The sequence below is a fragment of the Hyperolius riggenbachi genome, chromosome 8 (genome assembly GCF_040937935.1).
Source record: "Hyperolius riggenbachi isolate aHypRig1 chromosome 8, aHypRig1.pri, whole genome shotgun sequence".
Classification (NCBI taxonomy): domain Eukaryota; kingdom Metazoa; phylum Chordata; class Amphibia; order Anura; family Hyperoliidae; genus Hyperolius; species Hyperolius riggenbachi.
The window spans coordinates 143,440,297-143,462,670 of record NC_090653.1 but is presented as its reverse complement, the minus strand read 5'-3'; positions in this window follow the sequence as shown (position 1 = coordinate 143,462,670).

Sequence of the window (22,374 nt, the reverse complement as noted above, 5' to 3'; positions counted from 1 at the left end):
GGAAGGACTTACCTCTCCTCCTCGTCGGAACACCGGATCTGGTCAAGTCTGGTCAAGTCTGATCAAGTCTGGTCTGGACAAATCGCTATCACAATCGCTGCCAAAAAGCTTATACTTTTTAAAATCGCTACCAAAATCACCAGAAAATGCTCATGAAATCGCTTACAAAACTCCAATTAAAAACGCTAGCGATTGTGCTAGTAATTTGTGATTTGTAGGGGGGGGGGGGGGGGGGGGGGCAGTAGCAAAGTGCTGGCTGGTGCACAGAAATTGATGGCAGATGATGAATGCTTCACCTTTAGGCCTCTTTTCCACGAACTGTTTCTAGGCAGTGAAATGCCTCTCAAACTCTCACAACTGCTCACTGCTGCCTGGTTACTGCTCACTGCTGCCTGGCAGCTGCTTGCTGAGCACACAGCTCAACAGTTCGTGGAAAAGAGTCCTTAGCCTCGTGTGGAAAAGGGGCCCAATGTTTTAACCACAGACCCAGGACAAGTATGATTATCAGGTGCTTTGAGTAAAGTGTGGCCATATTCGTTAAATGTTTGTTTCAGGTGTGTGATTCAGACACTACTGCAGCCACAAGAATCAGCAAGCCTGCCATGAAATTGGAATTCTTATTAACAACTATGGCAGCCTTTACCTCCCTCTCACTTCAGGTGTCCTTTTTAGTCCCACACTTTGTTAAATTAGCCCATCCCATTCCTTCCACTGCTTGCACAAATAGAATGGCAAGATGGAATATAAACCAGAGACTAATAAGGCCCCATTACAGGTCCATTTAATGCACACCTGAAACGTACTGAAAATTGTGGGGTGCAAGAGCACTTACTCCTGACACTCTTCCTGCTGCTCATTGTCTTTGGTGTTCCTAGTGCTTTCTGTTCACAATCACAATGTCCTAGAAGTTCACCAGGCGTCTGTACAGCATCTGAACTGGACATGCCCAAGTTTCAAACCGTGTCTGCCCAGTGAAAGAAAGCACTTGTGCACGTTTTTCTTTTGTACACAAGTGCTTCTTTTTACTGGACACATGCGGTTCAGACAGGGCAGTTTCTAGGCTAAATTGCTCACAGGACGAGAGTGCTAAGGCGGTATTGTCATCATAAAAATCACATTTCAACCGCAACTGGTCTGAGTGTATTAAGTGATAAAGATGCTAATCCTGCATTCAAAACTTGCAAAACTTTTTCTGCTGTTATGGATTGGAGTTATCACATACGTTAGGAGCACTGGCCCTTTAGTAGTCAGTGCCAAACAGTTGAATGCTGGTGGGTTCTTTTTATCTATAATATATTCCTCCTCTTCCATTTATTTCCCTGCCTAGCTTCTTATCTGAAGCACCTCGGCACATATGCAATAATTTTTTTTTTCTGACCGGTGATACTTTTAAACTTTTCAATAAAATGCATTTTAAAGAGAATCTGTATTGTTAAAATTGCACAAAAGTAAACATACCAGTGTGTTAGGGGACATCTCCTATTACCCTCTGTCACAATTTTGCCGCTCCCCGCCGCATTAAAAGTAGTCAAAAACAGTTTTAAAAAGTTTGTTTATAAACAAACAAAATGGCCACTAAAACAGGAAGTAGATTGATGTACAGTATGTCCACACAGAAAATACATCCATACACAAGCAGGCTGTATACAGCTTTCCTTTTGAATCTCAAAAGATCATTTGTGTGTTTACCTTCTGTCCCCTGCTTCTCTCATGCACTGAAGTGACAGGCTTCCAGCAGACAGCTCTGCCTGTGCCTGTGTTTGTAATTCCTCAGTATGTGTCAGCCAGCTACTTTCACAGCCTAACAGAGGAGGATTTTTATCCAGCTCTCTTCTATCACTGATAAGATAGCAGAGACGCTGCTGGCTTATGTAAATACACACACACTGGAGTTTGCATAGGGGGGCCTGGAGACTGTGCATAAACAGACCAGCACGGAAGAGTTGGCAGCCTTCCAGACACAGGCCGACAAGTCTGACAGGGGAAAGATACATTGATTTATTACAGAGACAGTGATAATAGAAAGTGCTGCAGTAAGGCAGAGCACATTAGAACAGCTTTAGGAACTTGTAGGATGGTAGAAAAAAACGTTGTAATTTTTGGTACAGAGTCTCTTTAAGCCACCAAAAACCAAGAAAATACTCAAAATAATTTTATTAGTTCTTTTTCACCTACTTTTTGGTATTTTTTTAGTTGAAAAGTGCTGGAAAGTTATTTAAAATCGAAGATTAAAAATGATCTCCTAGGTAAAAAAGAGAATTGCATATGGCCCTTTGTGTTTACAAGCAAGGCTGAGGTGACTCAGCGATTAGAGGAGAAAAGAAAAAAAAAACACAGTGCAGTTCCTAGTTGTTATGCTTGGGGGTATACTTTCTGAGTCAGCGTGTATGCTCGAAACTGGAGGGCTCGCTCTTCACCTGCTGACCCTGCCTGGCACGCCATTAGCTAACCCTCAACCTGTCCCTGCTTGGCACACCGCTAGCTGGCCCTAATAGGACTTGGGTGAGCAAGCATACAAGCTGATGCAGAAAGCAGACCTATCACCAAAAGCAACAAGACTATGTAGCTGGGTAATGGAAGAGGCTACACAGGTGGCCACTGGCAGGCCAGTTTCTAGGCTAAAATGCACCCAGTGCGAGAGTGTAAAAATTGTGCCCCCAGCCCCCCCCCCCCCCCCCCCCACACACACACACACACCCTGTGCCAGAGCCAGGTATAGGTGCCTGCAGTATAGGTTAGCTAGGTCTAGTTGCACTCAGTATAGGTAGTTGGCTATAGGTCCCCCCAATATAGGTAGCCAGGCATAGGTGCCCTAGTATAATTGCCCCCAGTATAGATTAGCCAGGTAGGTGCCTCCGGTATAGGTATCCAGTATAGTTCAGGGGCGGACTGGCCAGAGGGGAAGGGGGGCAATGTCCCCCCAGACCGCCTTTCATTCAGTGATTTAGGGCAGGTCTGGTGTCTGGTGTATTCGGGTTTGTTGTACGGCAATGTGAAACTTGAGGCTAGCTGATAAAAGTGCAATCAGAGGACAGGCAAACTGGTAAATATACACAGCTTGATGCAGAGCTTGCCTGCAGGGTCAGTGGGCAAACATCTGTCTGGTCTCTCCCTATTGTTATTATGACTGCATGTGTGGATAAGGTGTTATACAAGTTAAAGTTTTTGACAGTCCCTAGACTCCAGGAGGGCTACTTTCTGACTTGAGTGAGAGACTGGCAGGGACAGGATTCCTATTACAGGCAAGTAGCCTCTGTGTGATGTGCAATACAAATAAGTTCACTGCTCCATCTCAGGCTATTCTCAATTTCTCTCCACTCCTCCTCTCTCTGGGCTAGTGCACGCCAAAATCGCAATAGCAATCGCTAGCAATTTGTGAGTGTGATTTTGTGAAGCGATTTTCAGAGCGATTTTTTTTAATGAACTGCTCCAAAAAATGCTACATGCAGTGTGTAGCATTTTTTGGAGCAATTCATTAAAAAATAGCTCTGAAAATCGCTTCACAAAATCACACTCACAAATTGCTAGCGATTGCTATTGCGATTTTGGCGTGTACTAGCCCAGAGAGGAGTGGAGAGAAATTGAGAATAGCATGAGATGGAGATGGAGCTTATCTGTATTGCACATCACACAGAGGCTACTTGCCTGTAATAGGAATCCTGTCCCTGCCAGTCTCTCACACAAGTCAGAAAGTAGCCATCCTGGAGTCTAGGGACTGTCAAAAACTTTTCAACTTGTATAACACCTTATCCACACATGCAGTCATAATAACAATAGGGAGAGACCAGACAGATGTTTGCCCACGGACCCTCCAGGCAAACTCTGCATCATGCTGTGTATATTTACCAGCTTGCCTGTCCTCTGATTGCACTTTTATCAGCTAGCCTCAAGTTTCACATTGCCTTACAACAAACCCAAATACACCAGACACCAGACCTGCCCTAAATCACTGACTGAAAGGTGGCCTGGGGGGAGATTGCCCCCCTTCCCCCCTGGCCAGTCAGTGTAGCTGTATACAGTGCTTCCCTGAGCTAATTACTCTGCAGTCCCCTGGGGAGAGGGAGGGAGAGTTCACAGTGCCCTTTGGCTGTCTGCGCTCAGGGCTGCTGCACGGCTGCATGGCCCCTAGAAACGGGCCTAGCCACAGGAGTAATGAGCAAGGGAGCAAGATTGCCCAGAGTAACTGCAGCTCTGGGCTTCCGATACCGCCTATCACGCTAGATGCAATGTGATACAATACACAACAGACGTAGTCGGTAATTGGCTAGGGTCATACACGTTACATCAGATGGCTGCGGTACAATGGACTAGGCGGAATCGGAGTCGGTAACAGGCTAAGGTCATACACGTTAGATCAGATGGCTGCGGTACAAAGGACTAGGCGAGAGAATGGTCAGTAAAGCTAAGGTCGTATCTAAGTCAGTCTGGCAGTCGCATTGAAATACAATCATTGAGCAATGAAAGTTGCATTAAAACACAATGGCTGCTTAGTGCGACGCCGCACTAAGCCTCAGGCTGAGTAACAAGACAAACAACAGACAGACAGTTGGAATGCTTTGCCAATCTAGTCACTGCCCCAGCGACGGCAAACATTCACACTGACATAGACAAGACAAACAGGTATAAGCATAACTAATGGCAACCGCAGCGATAGTTACGTCCTCAGGAACAGACTAGCAGGAATACTACCAGTCACCAACGTGGTGATGGCAGATTCCAAGCTATCAGGATCAGAAGGACTTCACTGTGTCCCCGCGGATACAGCAAACGTCCAAGCAAAAAACAAGGTTAAACAATGCAATATACAATTCATATGAATTACCCAGCAACAACCTTAGGGAGCTGAATGCTATGTTGGGCGGAGTCTGAAATGGGAGGCAGACTTTTATGTGGACATCAGCCAACGGATGCAGGCATGCAAATTCCCACACAGCTGAATGGTAATTACTCAATTCTGAGCTAGCTTGATTACTAGCTGCTAGCTGACTGTGACAAAGGACTCTCATAACAAATACATGCAATATTATGCAACAATATGCATGTAGAAAATCCAGGGCTTTCTGGCTGCAGTTCAACTGCAGCAAGCAATAGGAGGAATCATGACAGCATTCTGAGCTGCTCTTAACTGCAGAGTGTTTACAAATGACAATGAGACTTATTGCGAATGCGCAGCCGAATGCAAGCAGATAAGTCAGAAGTGCCTGGTTGCAGTTACACTGCAACCGACAGAACATGCTACAGGAGAGATCCTGACACTGGTATACACCTCAGTGGGAGTGTCTGAAGACTCTGGGAGGAGGGCAGCTAATGAATACACAATGAGCAAGAGAAGGGAGGGGGGAAAACAAGTCAGGGAGGATATGATGTCAGCATTAGCTTGGTAAAATGGCCACTGCCTATAATAGGATTTTCTGCTTTTCCTTTATAAAATTCACAGGAATCATTATGTAGATAGCACAATACATCTGTTATGTAAGTAGAAGTAGTATTTATCTACTTATATATGTGGTTTTTATTTCTAGGTTAGCATGGGTGTCACTTGTTCCTTAAAATTGCCTCTCCTTTTTTGCTGCCCTCACAAAGCCTCAGGCAGTTGTGTGCCCCTCCCACACATAGAAACGCCCATGGGTTCAGAACTTGTGCATGCCTACTTCAATGTGCTTTTGCATAGGCACTTTCTGCAGAGTATTCAACCGACAGGCCAGTCAAATATTAAAAAAGCACGAAAATGGAGGAACAGGGGGGGATCCTAAAGACCATGAGCAGCATGAGTGTCAATTAAAGCTAAATATTTAGTAGAATTTTTATTTTCACTCCAGGTATACCTTAACCACTTCCGGATTCTCGGAGCGTATATACACGCCCCTGAATCCTGAAGTGTATTACATGGAAACGGCCGCTCGTATGAGCGGCCGTTCCATGTCAGCTCACGGAGGGTGTCTCCGTGAACAACCTGCGAGCCGATCGGCGGCTCGCAGGGTAAATGTAAACACACGGGGAAGACCTTCCCCGGTGTTTACATGCATACGGCGCTGCTGCGCAGCAGCGCCGTAGAGGAGATCAGTGATCCCCGGCCTCTGATTGGCCGGGGATCACCGGCATCTGATAGGCTAAAGCCTATCCCATCAGGCGCAGGACGGAAATCCGTCCTGCGCCGCTCACAGGGGGAGGGAGAGGGAGGGAAGGGGAAGGAGGCCAGGAAGCGCTGCGGAGGGGGGCTTTGAAGAGCCCCCCCCCGCAAGCGCAAGCAGCCGGCGGCGATCAGACCCCCCCAGCAGGACATCCCCCTGGTGGGGAAAAAAGGGGGGCAGTCTGATCGGCCTGGCTGCTAGCTGATCGGTGCTGCGGGCTGGAGAGCCCACGCAGCACCGATCAGCACAAAATACCGTGGTAGGGAAGTGGTTAAATGTAAACATTTTACAGTATGCAATATAACAAATGTATTACAATATGCAAAATGCCAGGAAAAAATTGCATTTTTTTTAAATTATTTTTCACTCTTGCTCATAATATTTTTCTTCTACCATAATGTTCAATATTTTGAGCTAAGTTCTGTTGGCAGGCTTCCTACCTTGGGCATTGTAAAACTGATGTTATTGCTTTCATGCAATTCCTCAATAAAATATTAACTAATATTGATAAAAATGTCAATTTCTGGGTGTAAGCCAATGACCTTACTAAATAATATGCGATTCTGCTTGCATGTAGAAGATCTTAAGAATTGTCTCATAGGGAGTAAAATCTATTTCTACAGATAACCACACCAGTGACTTCCCTACTCATCACTGTGCTTGCCCCATTACATCTGCCAAGAGCAAGGCGCCGCACAGGTAGTAGATACCAAACAGACCAGCACTCAGAGATGTAGCGAAAAACCAAACTTGTAAGGTCTTGTTTACAATGTACGTGCTCCTGTGTGCATTTTGGCAGTGCGTATGGTGTGCGATCAGCAAGAACATAAGAAATGCATAAACACCACTTCTGACGTTCAGACTAGCAGCAGTGCGATGTGTTATTGCACTGCTCCATGCATTTTCGGCAAAGCATAACGCTGATCCCATTCACTGTAATGAATGGGGTCAGCAGCATGATGCACGGCAACACAGAGTGTGTGCGATACATGCCCTTGCATTCCGAACGCACTGCCATCTGCGTTGCCCAATATGACTCAATACGAGAATTTGTCTGGATACTGATGCCCCTGATTGCTTTTAAAATCAGCAGGAGGAGACCGGGAGTCGGAGCAGCTGAACAGGCACCCGAAGGGGGAAGACATTGAGGCTGGATTCACAGTGGTCGGTTGTATAGCGCACATTTTAAAATGTGTGTGAACTGCAACTGAGACTGGACGTAGACTTTAATGCAAAACCTGCATGCAGCAAGTAAGAATATTGCAATACATTACTGTGAACAGCCCCAAAGAATTGTATGGGCAGTACGTTGATATGCAGAATTTTTCTGCAACGCAACTGAGCACTGTGAACCTAGCCTTACATTTGTGGTCAGCCAAACATACAGAATCAGTGACGCCAGGCTGATTCCTAATCGGTCTGGGGTGTATAGGCAGCCAACAGATTTCTATCTGAGCAGATCCGATCAAAGTGAGATCTGTCATTTGGTCGTTCTGCCATTACATCGTTAGATGGGTACCTTAATGGCCCATACTCACGGGCTACAAATGTCGCCGCAACACGCGGCGCGCGCGCGTGAGTATGCGGCGTTGCACGGGCGCGCACCCCGAACCGTCGCCCGTCGCTGATGTCGCCGGGCGATTGGCGAGGTCAATCGCCTGGCGACAGTCGCCGCCGCAACTCCGCCGCAACTGTCGCTTGTCCGCGTGAGTACGCGGACTAGCGACAGCAACCTCCATTGAAGTATACGGAGGTTCCGGCGGGGGGAGGAGGAACGTCGGCGACAGCTTCCATCGCGCCGCTGGTCCCTCTGCCGCGTGTGTACGCGGAGGGACCTGGCTAGGAGCTGTCGCCGGCCTGTCGCCCACACGCTCACGTGTGCTGGCGACAGGCCCTAGAAGTTGCCCGTGAGTATGGGCCATTAGCCTCTGAATTAATGTACTTATCTAGCCACAGTAAAAGTAGAGTTGCCATCCAATCTCATAGGAAAGCTGGTAAACAGGAAGTCTGTTTTTTCTTGGAAAATTGGTTGTTTCTTATGTTTTTTTACTGCACAGTAAAGGCAACCCTGTCAAGCACTCACAGGCCTCAAAGCAAACCTGAACTGGAACAAAAAAGTGGACCTGCAAGTGGAACTGCAGTTGCAACTACTGTGCATGTACAGTCCCACCCGCGTGCCTCCTCGATCATGCTTCTGTTGCCCGGAGCGTTATGTGCATGCATGGTACAATTCTTTTGAGAACAATGCATGCGCAGTATGAGGAGGCATGTGGACAGGACCATGCATGCGCAGTAGCCTGTACTGGAGTTTCTGTCTCAGATCTTTCAGAGTGGGAAGCAGCACAGTGGAGGGGGCTCGGAGGACACCATGGGACCTGAAAGAATACATGGGGCTGGAATAATAGATAATAAAATATATATATTTTTTGTTCCAGTTCAGGTATTATTATTATTATTATTGATTTATAAAGCGCCAACATATTCCGTGGCGCTGTACAAAGTAAGAAACAAACATGGGGTACATAATAATACAGACAATGGTGTACACCAATATACAAGATACATAATTAGTGACAAAATACAAAGAATGATACAAAATACAAAATACAGGTATGCTTTAAGGTGCGTACACATGGATCGGGTCTCTATTAGGACACGGTTCTGGTTCTAAATTCTGTTATGGAGGGGAAGAGGACTGACAACACAGTGCACAATGGAGCGGCACAGAGTGGGGGAGGTGAGTAGCAGAACAATAGGTTCAGCCTATGGTCTGCTGAGCTGATCCACTAGTGCAGATCTCTAGATGATGCATGGAGGGAGATGGGGGGTAGGTTACTGTACCTAGTTCAAAACGCTCACCACCTCAAACTAGCAATTGGGGGAGATACCGTACAGTATAAAGACTCTGTGCAAAACCTTGGGGTGATCCTGGATGGAAATCTAAAACAAAGACAGCAGGTATCAGCTGTCATCAAGTCTTCCTTCTTCCATCTAAGAAATATAGCGAAAATCAAACACCTTATCCCAGCTGAAGACCTACCTACCCTGGTTCATGCATTTGTATCCTCCCGCCTAGACTACTGCAACGCCTTGTTCATCGGATCTACAGATAAGGTTCTGCGCCCCTTACAACTAGTACAGAATGCTGCAGCCAGACTCCTAGCCAATACCCCTCGCAGCTCACACATCACCCCAGTACTGCAAACTCTTCACTGGTTGCCTGTAAAATTGAGAATCAATTTTAAGATCTGCCTGCTGACATTCAAGGCTCTAAACCACATGGGACCCAAATACATAGCGGATCAATTGGAACTTTATGCCCCTCCACGCACCCTCCGTTCTGCCAACAAGATGAAGCTGGTTATTCCCAGGATACACTTAACATTTGGTGCTCTGACCTTTTCCTATGCAGCCCCTACTCTATGGAGCTCACTTCCACAATCAGTATGAGAGGCTCCTTCTCTGGACAGCTTTAAAAAAACGCTAAAAACTCACCTCTTGACCTCATAATGCAGGGTCACAGCGCTTTGAGTCCCCAGGGAGAAAAGCGCTATAAAATATTATTGTTATTATATTGTTATAGGCTAGATTCTTGGCGGAGGCGGCCCTGACCGACTGGCTTGGCCGAGAATCACCTAGTGTGTGTACAAAGCTTTAGGCCCAGCTCAAACTATTGTAAATGGTTGATTTTTCTCTTTTTTTAAGCTTTAAACAACCAGGCAAAAACACAGGTGTGAAAATTCATACAACGTAGTGGGAAAATTCACACTGGCATTCAGGGATAGTGCTGTACATTTAAAAAATAGCATAAACCTTTTCCTCTGTCTTTGGCCCCCCTTTAGCTTACAATGGAAGTCAAAAGAATACAAGTGAAAAGTCTATTTTGTGTTTTGCACACATTTGAAAGACACTTAGCCCACAGTTTTGACTATTGTATTTCCTTCCAGAGAGGACTATACACTCCACTGTCTACAATCCTTCCAGGCATAAGCCAGGAAATAATTAGTTTCTCCTAAATGGAGGACAAAAGGATGAGCTGTGAAACAGCCCAGGGCTAAAAGCAATACAGAGATCACAGGCATACATCTTGGGGAGAGAATCACTGAAAAAACACAGTGAAAGTTACAAGATGGTAAATACCTGAGACAATGGGGCAAAGAAATGAGTCCTGGGAGGAAATGTCTTCCAAGCAGTGCCTTACATTGAGTAACCTCATATCCTAGCTACAGGTGATGTGTGTGTGTTAAAATTACACTTTATTCCACAGTGCAGTCAAAGCCTTAAAGAGAGTCTGAAGCAAATTTTTTTTGCTATGTTTACCTTTTAATTCGCTTCAGAACTCTCATTAGCCGCAAACCGCCGTATCCCGGCTGAAAAACAAGGGCTGCAGACTTCCCAGATCCCCGGGGGTGAATCTGGCCGGCGCTTCCTGAAGAGGCAGAGCTCTCTGCTATAGCTCTACCTCTTCTGTTGTCAATCGCGGCAGATAGCTGCCTCTCCCCGCCCCTCTCACTTTTCCTTCACAGAGAGGGGTGGGGAGAGGCAGCGATCCGCGCGGTGATTGACGGCAGGAGAGGCAGTGCTAACGCTCATAGCTCTGCCTCTCAGGCCAGCAAAATCCACGACCAAGTTGGTCGTGGATGTTTGCCCGGGGATCTGCAGCACTCGTATTTCAGCGGGGATGCTGTGATTTGCGGCTAATGAGACTTCTAAAGCGAATTAATAGGTAAATATAGCAAAAAAAAATTTGCTTCAGAGTCTCTTTACAAAATAGAAGTCCCTACTCGATCATTTCAGCAGTGATCATGCCAGTTGTATGTTATCCGGTGCTAAAATGGCCATACTGTACATCAGGTGACTTGGCCGATTGACCATCTGCTTCGATTATTATAATCAAATTGGATGAAAAATCGGTGCCCCTAAGAGCATGCCCGATCGACAGTGAGACCAATTTTGGGACCAAAATTGTTACATTCTCGACTGCGCATACTGGAAGATGTTGGCCCGACTTGCTCGATCGGGTGCGCGGTGGGAACGGCGTGCAATTTTGCGACGATCAATGAACGCAATGAAACCCCCTGTGCTGTCCCTCCTAATGAAGAATGTGCCCCAGGTGCCCCGTGTAAGTATACATTACCAATCCGCGGCCTGTGCTTGTCCCTCTGCTGCTCTGGGTGCATTTCCCGCTCCATGCATGTGCGCTCCACGTGGTTTCCAAATAAGGGCATGCATGTGACGTCACACACGCGTACCCTAACTAGGAAACCACGTGGGGCATGCGTGTATGCAGAGGAGATATTCCAGAGGCAGCGGGGGACAAGCGCAGGCCACGGACAGGTAATGTATACTGTACACGGGGCACATTTTACATTAGCGTCTGGGCGGTGGAGGCGGCGCATAAGGCTGATTCCGGATCGATTTCCGCATACAATTGATCGGGAATTGGCCTGTAGTGTATGGGCAGCTGACAGATCTCTCTCTTATCAGGTTTGATAAGAGAGAGATTTGTCTCTTGGTCTAATCTGCCCATACATCTCTAGATTTATGGCTACCTTTAGTTATGAAGAAAATCTGAAGCCATAAAAAAAAAGTCGTTAACCATTTCTGCCGCTGGGATGTGAGCCTCAGTTGCTACAGCCACAGGGATGTGATAGTCATGTCCCTGCAGTTTGGGGGGCTGTGCGCGCAATCGTGCAGGCGGAAGCCCGCGATCGCGATGTCCCCAGCAACAGGAGGGATTGGTGGCAGGGGACACAAGTCCCCTGAGCCAATCCATTCTTGTCCGCCGAGAATGATCACTGTTTTTTGTTCAAAAACAGTGATCATTCTTAGATAGTTCCCTCGCGCTGCCGACTGTTAGAGTAATGAATGGGAACATTGTTCACACTCATTCATCTCCCCTCTTGGCCACAGTGATCGCAGGCATGAATGGATGCCTGTGTCACTTCCCTAGTTACACTGTAGCGCATTACTTCCTATGTAGTGTACTTATTGTACGCTTATAGGAAGTAAGGCTGTTATGATCGCTTCTGCAGCGTTTTCTGCTGACTGCAGTGGTATTGCAAACCAAGCAGTTCTAATGTCATTACATGCATTTGCTTGCATAGTTTGGTTTGCACTTAAACTAGTTGCTGATTCCATCTGCAGTCGCTCTGAAGTTAATGACAGTTTAATATGCTTTTGTGTAAACAAACATTGTCTGCTGCAGTGGAGGGGCGGTCCCTTTCCTGCAGGCTGCATATCATTGTCTGCCTTTTCCTGCTATCAGCCTGTGATTAATTACCATTCACTTGTGTGGGAATCTGCAGGTCTGCTCCCATTGGATGACCTCAGTATAAAGAACTGCTTCCTGCAATGCCTCATGGGCTACCATAGTTTCAGACTCTATCTGTTACTCTGCTCGTGCCCCACCTCGTTCCTGGTCCGTGTGGACTGCGCTGACTCCTGCGAAGGGGTCAGCGAGTCCTCCTAGTTCTGCTCTTGTTCTAGAAGTTGCTACTTGCTTGTCTTGTGTCATATATTGGTTCATCGCCAATATATACGCATACTTGCGCATTTTGTTATTTTCCTTGTATTCGTGTTACGTTAATATATCAGTGTCGCTGATATATACGTACACGAACTGTTTATTTCCTGTGTTCAGTTAGTCAGTTTTCCAGCACGTTTTGGTAGTTTGCGCGTATCGTGAACACCCGTGCTGAGCTAGTTATCCTGTTCCTGGTCCTGTTTGTGGATTGCGTTCATCTCTGCGAAGAGATAACGAATCCTTCTGAATCCTGTTCCTGGTCCTGTTTGTGGATTGCGTTCATCTCTGCGAAGAGATAACGAATCCTTCTGAATCCTGTTCCTGGTCCTGTTTGTGGATTGCGTTCATCTCTGCGAAGAGATAGCGAATCCTTCTGAGTCCTGTTCCCTGTATTACTTCAGTCTTAGTCAGAGTTCCTGCTTATGTCATATATCGGTTCATTGCCAATATATACATATGTTAGTCAGACGTTACGAATAGTTTCATTGATAGCTGTAATTGTAATACGCTAGGAAAACATACTTATTGTATATTTATCTGTGTTACGTTCATCTATCTCGATCCTGCTATTTCCTGTCTCTCCTGTCCTGTCTTTGTGAGGCACGCCATCGCCGCAACGCATTGGCTGCCTCATTCCAGTCTGTCTGGTTTTGGACGCTTGCTGTCGCTAAGTAATCGCTAGCTAGCAAGCGTTCATTCTGTCTACCTGTCCTGATCTCCTCAGTCCTGGTTTATGCGCTCAGCGCTACTTTGCGCTGAGACGTTATTACGAAAGTGTTTGTGGCTGTTCAGATCTGCACCGGCTCTGTGCACCACAATCTCCTATTGGAGTCAGTCCTCTCCTCCACTAAACTGGGGATATCCTGATCCCTTGTGCTGGTGTGTGTACCTCCTTCACGTCAGCTTATGTGTTGTATGCTGACTGTGGAGATTACACCCCCAAGCTTAACATTATGGTAGCCCCATTACCAATCCCCATTGTGGGGGGGGTTCCCAGCAAAAATGACACTGTTTGTTATGGTTCCTGTTCCTTTAAGAAATTTGAGAAGCTCAATTCTGAAACAGAAAATGAGTTTTTTTCTGAATGTGCCAGGTTCCTGGCCAATCCTGAGCTCCAGGCTACTCCTGTTTCAACGTGGGCCCCCCAGCTAGTTTATGTTTTATTTAAGGGAAGATTGTTTCAGTGGGCCTACGATGTCTTGGATCATACCAATTTAAAAGAAAGACCACTGGAATTTCTAGCGTTTGTGATCCATAACTGGCTGCGCAAAACCGATTTGCCTAGCCCTTTTGATAAGCTCCTGGCAGCTTGTCAATCAGCTGCTCCTTCTACTGCCTACAAAAATAATCAGCAAGCAGATAATTGTTCTGATAACTTTTCTTCTGCTAAGGCAGCAGGGTCTAAAGCCAAACGTAAACGCTCCAAAAGAAAAGCGTTACAATCAGCGGAGTCGTTGCCCTTGGCGACTGCGCATCAGATCTGTAATGAGACTCCGCCAGTAGTAGATAATGAAATTCAGTCACCATTCAGGGGAGTCAAATGGACCTATGAAACTACTAATGAACTTTCATTGCTAGCCAGGGAAAATAAAGTTCTTGTTTAAATGAATTATCTGAATATGATTATGAAGATATATTACAGAGTAGTGAACAGATCAATTTATTCGTGCAGCAAGGGAAATTTGCATACACTACAGTTCAATACTTGCTACAGGTATTGGAGATCCTTAGGAATAAGAAATCGGCCAATCACCTGCTAAATAACCCAATGTATGTTTCTGCCACTAACACATTTGCAAACTATGATCAGCCGGAATGCTCAGCTGTTAAATATGCATGGGATCCTCCATTTGAGAAAGGAGAGATGGAAGCCCTGGTCTATGAATGGAAGAAAGATGCAAGTTCATTTTGTCAGTTTTACAGTGCAAAGAGTGAATTAGTATTGAATGCATGCATTAAGTCTGCCTATAACCTAATAAAAACCGGTGTGTGTGGGTATGACTTTGTGGCTCCATTGATCGATGTGTGGAGAATGATTCTGGACGATTTTTATGCGATTCAATCAGTTGATACCAGGGAAGACACACTGTCTAGTGGAGATTGTTCCACTTCCTCAGTTCCTGAGGACTCGCCTGCTTCAGCACCTTTGGCTGATTCAGCAAGTGATTCAGAGCTCCTTTTGTGTGAAATTGAAGTTCCTGTAATTCCACCCTGTACCATGGATAACTCAGTGTTACTTCCCAGTAAGACAGAAATTACTAATACTTCCTTAATCTTGCCATGCACAAATTTCTCAGCAGAGGACCCAGAGGTCCTGCTGACTTCTGAGTCCAGCTTAGCCAGTACTCATGAGTCTTTGTTCAGTGAAACAGACACCAGAAAAATCTTGCCTGTCTCTGCAAATACTTCTGCAGAAATTACCTGTGTTAATAAAGTTCAACTCCTGTCTGATCCAGCAGATGCCAATAGATGCACTACATCAGTTTCTGAGTCCCAGCAATCCTGTCCAGAAATCTCAGAACCCCAACATCTGAATTTTCCAATTTCACAATTGAATGGTGATTTAGATGCGCAAACATTGTGTTTTGATCTTCCTGTTTCTACACCTCACTCTAGTCTCATGAATAACTCACAGCGTCTGCTATGTGAGTCCGAAATCGCAGAATTATTACCGTGTTCAGAAAATGTTCCAGTGAACTTGCCCTGTACCATGAATTGTGCAGTAGATCTCTCCAATGAAACTCAGGTCACAGAATCATTATGCTGTCCAGCAGGTGCTTCCATGGTTTTGCCCTGCAGTGTGGACTGTTCGGTGATCCTGTCCAGTGAAGCTGTGGTCACAGAGTCTTATGCTTCACCCAGTACTTGGGATACTTCAAACCCTCTAGCAGAACAGTCTGAGGCACTGCTTACCTCAGTTGGTGTTACAGTAATATTCACTTGTCTAGCAGCTGTTTTGGAATTACAGTCTGCTCTAATAAAACTTGATGAATTTCTGCCCAGCGAAGCAGAAGCCATTGAAATATTGTCCTCGTCAGCAAGTGTGTCAGATACCTTGCCCTGTACACAGTCTGATTTAACCAATGTTGTTGAGTCCCTCTCCAGTGTTGTAACAGCCGAGGAACTCCAGCCCTGTCCTCTGAATGTTTCAAAAGTCTTGCCCTGTAACATGGATAATTCTGACTCGCTGGAAAAAATAATAGAAATCTCAGAATTTCAGTCCGGGTTAATGAGTGTTTCTGAAACCCAGCCCTGTATCCTGGAAAATTCTGGTTCTCTGGCCGGTGTGGCAGAAGTTCCTGAGTCCCCTTCCTGTCCAGTGAGTTACTCAGTTTTGCCTAGTTCAGTGGGGATTGCTGCACTACTGACTTGTTTTGCAGCCCTTCATGAGCTCCAATCCAGTGTATTTGATGAGTCTCTGTCTAGTCCAGAAGAAGTTATGGGAACCCTGTCTAGTTCGGTGCATACATCAGAAGATTTGTCCTGTCTTGTAAATGCCCCTGAACATGATTTGTTAATAACTTTGCTGGAATCAGAGACATCTAAGTCTAATCCTGCATTTTTTAGTGACAATCCAGTAACTGTGAAGTCTAGTCATGATGATTTTTTTTTGCCCAGTCCTGGTTTCGGTCCTACCTTGACTGACTTTGAGGTTTGCAGTTCCTTGACATGCCCAGAAGTCTCTCTTGTGCCAGTGTGCCCAGATGTGCTTCGTATGCCAGAATGCCCAAGTGTGTCTGTGTTGGCGTGCTCACACGCTTCCCTAGTGGAGACATGTTCTGATGTTGCCGGTTGGCCTGCATGCCCGGAGATGGTTCTGGTCCCTAAAAACCCTGATCTTGATGTTTGTCCTTGTGACCCTGACTCTAGAGTTGCCCTGGGTTCCATAGGGGTTCTTGATGGTTCTCCATGTGAACCTAAGGGGCGTTCTGACCTGTGGGGATCTCTTTGGAGCTTCCAAGTGTTCTGGGAGATCTCTGAGGAAACTTGTCCTGGTACCTTGGACTGGTTCAACGGTGGGTTTTGTGTTGGTGGGGACAGTTCCGGTGGGCATTGTAAAGGCTTTGGCGTTTTTGGACAGTCCCGAGAAGGCGGTGGGTATCGCTCAGAGAGTTTCTGGGGGCTTTTCTCTGGAAGTCGTGGTTCTGATGGGTATCACACTGAGGCTTGTAGTGCTGACGGGCATGGTTCGGTAGGTTCTGGTTCCAATTGGTCTAGTTTTGGTGAGACTGATTCGGGAATTTGGTTTTGTCGGACGGATCCGATCTTCATGAATTTTCAGTCAGATCAGTTTGCTGGATTTCCCACTTCTGATTTTTTGGTTTGGGTGGTTCAGGAGAAATATGTCAGTTTTCATAGGCGTCCAGAGGCCGCGTTTAAGGGAGGGGGTACTGTTATGATCGCTTCTGCAGCGTTTTCTGCTGACTGCAGTGGTATTGCAAACCAAGCAGTTCTAATGTCATTACATGCATTTGCTTGCATAGTTTGGTTTGCACTTAAACTAGTTGCTGATTCCATCTGCAGTCGCTCTGAAGTTAATGACAGTTTAATATGCTTTTGTGTAAACAAACATTGTCTGCTGCAGTGGAGGGGCGGTCCCTTTCCTGCAGGCTGCATATCATTGTCTGCCTTTTCCTGCTATCAGCCTGTGATTAATTACCATTCACTTGTGTGGGAATCTGCAGGTCTGCTCCCATTGGATGACCTCAGTATAAAGAACTGCTTCCTGCAATGCCTCATGGGCTACCATAGTTTCAGACTCTATCTGTTACTCTGCTCGTGCCCCACCTCGTTCCTGGTCCGTGTGGACTGCGCTGACTCCTGCGAAGGGGTCAGCGAGTCCTCCTAGTTCTGCTCTTGTTCTAGAAGTTGCTACTTGCTTGTCTTGTGTCATATATTGGTTCATCGCCAATATATACGCATACTTGCGCATTTTGTTATTTTCCTTGTATTCGTGTTACGTTAATATATCAGTGTCGCTGATATATACGTACACGAACTGTTTATTTCCTGTGTTCAGTTAGTCAGTTTTCCAGCACGTTTTGGTAGTTTGCGCGTATCGTGAACACCCGTGCTGAGCTAGTTATCCTGTTCCTGGTCCTGTTTGTGGATTGCGTTCATCTCTGCGAAGAGATAACGAATCCTTCTGAATCCTGTTCCTGGTCCTGTTTGTGGATTGCGTTCATCTCTGCGAAGAGATAACGAATCCTTCTGAATCCTGTTCCTGGTCCTGTTTGTGGATTGCGTTCATCTCTGCGAAGAGATAGCGAATCCTTCTGAGTCCTGTTCCCTGTATTACTTCAGTCTTAGTCAGAGTTCCTGCTTATGTCATATATCGGTTCATTGCCAATATATACATATGTTAGTCAGACGTTACGAATAGTTTCATTGATAGCTGTAATTGTAATACGCTAGGAAAACATACTTATTGTATATTTATCTGTGTTACGTTCATCTATCTCGATCCTGCTATTTCCTGTCTCTCCTGTCCTGTCTTTGTGAGGCACGCCATCGCCGCAACGCATTGGCTGCCTCATTCCAGTCTGTCTGGTTTTGGACGCTTGCTGTCGCTAAGTAATCGCTAGCTAGCAAGCGTTCATTCTGTCTACCTGTCCTGATCTCCTCAGTCCTGGTTTATGCGCTCAGCGCTACTTTGCGCTGAGACGTTATTACGAAAGTGTTTGTGGCTGTTCAGATCTGCACCGGCTCTGTGCACCACAATCTCCTATTGGAGTCAGTCCTCTCCTCCACTAAACTGGGGATATCCTGATCCCTTGTGCTGGTGTGTGTACCTCCTTCACGTCAGCTTATGTGTTGTATGCTGACTGTGGAGATTACACCCCCAAGCTTAACAAAGGCGCAAGGACATCTTGTGTCCAAATAGTAATAGTAATTACACCTACATACATTAGGGGCTAAAAATGTTTAATATCTACAGTGGTGTGAAAAACTATTTGCCCCCTTCCTGATTTCTTATTCTTTTGCATGTTTGTCACACTTAAATGTTTCTGCTCATCAAAAAACGTTAGTCAAAGATAACATAATTGAACACAAAATGCAGTTTTAAATGATGGTTTTTATTATTTAGTGAGGAAAAAAAACTCCAAATCTACATTATTATTATTATTTTATTATTATTTAGTATTTATATAGCGCCGACATATTACGCAGCGCTGTACAGTGTATATATATATATATATATTGTCTTGTCACTAACTGTCCCTCAAAGGAGCTCACAATCTAATCCCTACCATTGCCATATGTCTATATTATGTAGTGTAAGTACTGTAGTCTAGGGCCAATTTTAGAGGGAGCCAATTAACTTATCCGTATGTTTTTGGAATGTGGGAGGAAACCGGAGTGCCCGGAGGAAACCCACGCAGACACGGAGAGAACATACAAACTCTTTGCAGATAGTACCCTGGCTGGGATTCGAACCAGGGACCCAGCGCTGCAAGGCGAGAGAGCTAACCACTACGCCACCGTGCTGCCCACTCATGGCCCTGTGTGAAAAAGTGATTGCCCCCCCTTGTTAAAAAATAACTTAACTGTGGTTTATCACACCTGAGTTCAATTTCTGTAGTCACCCCCAGGCCTGATTACTGCCACACCTGTTTCAATCAAGAAATCCCTTAAATAGGAGCTATCTGACACAGAGAAGTAGACCAAAAGCACCTCAAAAGCTAGACATCATGCCAAGATCCAAAGAAATTCAGGAACAAATGAGAACAAAAGTACTGTAATTGAGATCTATCAATCTGGTAAAGGTTATAAAGCCATTTCTAAAGCTTTGGGACTCCAGCGAACCACAGTGAGAGCCATTATCCACAAATGGCAAAAACATGGAACAGTGATGAACCTTCCCAGGAATGGCCGGCTGACCAAAATTACCCCAAGAGCGCAGAGAAAACTCATCCAAGAGGACACAAAAGACCCCAGGACAATGCCTCAATTAAGGTCAGTGTTCACAACTCCACCATAAGAAAGAGACTGGGCAAAAACGGCCTGCATTGCAGATATCCAAGAGGCAAACCACTTTTAATCAAAAAGAACATTAAGGCTCGTCTCAATTTAGCTAAAAAAACATCTCAATGATTGCCAAGACTTGTGGGAAAATACCTTGTGGACCGCCGAGACAAAAGTTGAACTTTTTGGAAGGTGCGTGTCCTATTAAATCTGTCGTAGAAGTAACACAACATTTCAGCAAAAGAACATCATACCAACAGTAAAATATGGTGGTGGTAGTGTGATGGTCTGGGGTTGTTTTTCTGCTTCAGGACCTGGAAGGCTTGCTTAGATAGATGGAACCATGAATTCTACTGTCTACCAAAAAATCCTGAAGGAGAATGTCCGGCCATCTGTTCATCAACTCAAGCTGAAGCGATCTTGGGTGCTGCAGCAGGACAATGACCCAAAACACACCAGCAAATCCACCTCTGAATGGCTGAAGAAAAACAAAATGAAGACTTTGGAGTGGCCTAGTCAAAGCCCTGACCTGAATCCTATTGAGATGTTGTGGCATGACCTTAAAAAGGTGGTTCATGCTAGAAAACCCTCAAATAATGCTGAATTACAACAATTCTGCAAAGATGAGTGGGCTAAATTTCCTCCAGAGCGCTGTAAAAGACTCGTTGCAAGTTATCGCAAACGCTTGATTGCAGTTATTGCTGCTAAGGGTGGCCCAACCAGTTATTAGGTTCAGGGGGCAATTTCTTTTTCACACAGGGCCATGTAGGCTGAGACACCAAAGTGCACCCCTCCATTCCTCCCACCCCAGCCGTCACACTCTGATTGCTATTAGACTAAGAGGCCCCCCAGGACCCTCAACACCTTAAAGGACACCCGAGGTGAAAATAAACTAATGAAAAAAAAACAGTATTTATCCTCCTTCTCCTAAAAATGACTATTCCACAGTTTTATTTTATATTTAAATCTACTTTTTTAAGTTTTTACTGTTTTATTGCTCTTGCTCAATGACACATTCATTGAAGTATGCCAGAGCTGAAATCTATGAACTATTGGCCCTTTTTTTCTCTTTCCTGCTCTCAGAGGCCATTTTCTGCTAGGAAAGGGTTTTATAGTTGTAATTTCTTAGCAGTGAGAGTCACACTGTGGTCTGACCCAGTCCTGACTTAAAATCACAAACACTGGTCCACATGACAGCCCAGGGGCCCCAGGTCTCTCTCACTCACTGGGGCCCCCAAACCACCATGCGACACCTAGAGGGAAGTGTGGGCAAGCCCTGGACCTCTCACCTCCAGGGAACTCACCCCACCACCTCTAAACTGAATGCCAACTGCAAACAAACACAATTGCTAACTTCCAGCCAGAGCAATATCCTGCCTCTATCTGGCCAGCAGACGCCAGTCAGCCAATCAAGTGTACTGTCATACACCCTTTGTCTGCTGTACCAAATCTAGCAGGAATTACATAAATTAGCATTCAGGTGGGAGGCTTCACCTGATTGGCTGACTGGCGTCTGCTGGCCAGATAGAGGCAGGATATTGCTCTGGCTGGAAGTTAGCAATTGTGTTTGTTTGCAGTTGGCATTCAGTTTAGAGGTGGTGGGGTGAGTTCCCTGGAGGTGAGAGGTCCAGGGCTTGCCCACACTTCCCTCTAAGTGTCGCATGGTGGTTTGGGGGCCCCAGTGAGTGAGAGAGACCTGGGGCCCCTGGGCTGTCATGTGGACCAGTGTTTGTGATTTTAAATTTCTTTTTCGCAGCTTCTAGGATGCGGTTGACAGGTGAGTGGTTAGGGAGGGGACCGTGTGGGAGATGTGCCTACACGGGGCGTCCCTGTAAACGATGCAATTCACGATTGCGTCCAACCGAAGCCTCCCACCTGAATGCTAATTTATGTAATTCCTGCTAGATTTGGTACAGCAGGCAAAGGGTGTATGACAGTACACCTGATTGGCTGACTGGCGTCTGCTGGCCAGATAGAGGCAGGATATTGCTCTGGCTGGAAGTTAGCAATTGTGTTTGTTTCCAGTCCTGACTTAGACAGGAACTGCCACTTACATACCTGATGTTTAACTCTTTCAGGCAGAAAAAGAAAAAAAAGGAACACAGCATAGTCATTTGTGTGCTAGGCACTGTACATACCCATGTCTATCTCATCATGTCACCTCTGGTATCCTTTAAAGAGAATCTGTATTGTTAAAATCGCACAAAAGTAAACATACCAGTGCGTTAGGGGACATCTCCTATTACCCTCTGTCACAATTTCACCGCTCCCCGCCGCATTAAAAGTAGTCAAAAACTGTTTTAAAAAGTTTGTTTATAAACAAACAAAATGGCCACCAAAACAGGAAGTAGGTTGATGTACAGCATGTCCACACAGAAAATACATCCATACACAAGCAGGCTGTATACAGCCTTACTTCTGAATCTCAAGAGATCACTTGTGTGTGTTTACCTTCTGTCCCCAGCTTCTCTCATGCACTGAACATTACAGGCTTCCTGCAGACAGCTCTGCCTATGTCGTTAATTCCTTAGTATGTGACAGACCAGCTCCTTTCACAGCCTCCAGAGGAGGATTTTTATCCAGCTCTCTTGTATCACTGATAAGATAGCAGAGAAGCTGATGGCTTATGTAAATAAAACACACACTGGAGTGTGCATAGAGGAACAGTTCAACACTGAAGAACTTGGCAGCCTTCCAGACACAGGCCGACAAGTCTGACAGGGGAAAGATACATTGATTTATTACAGAGAT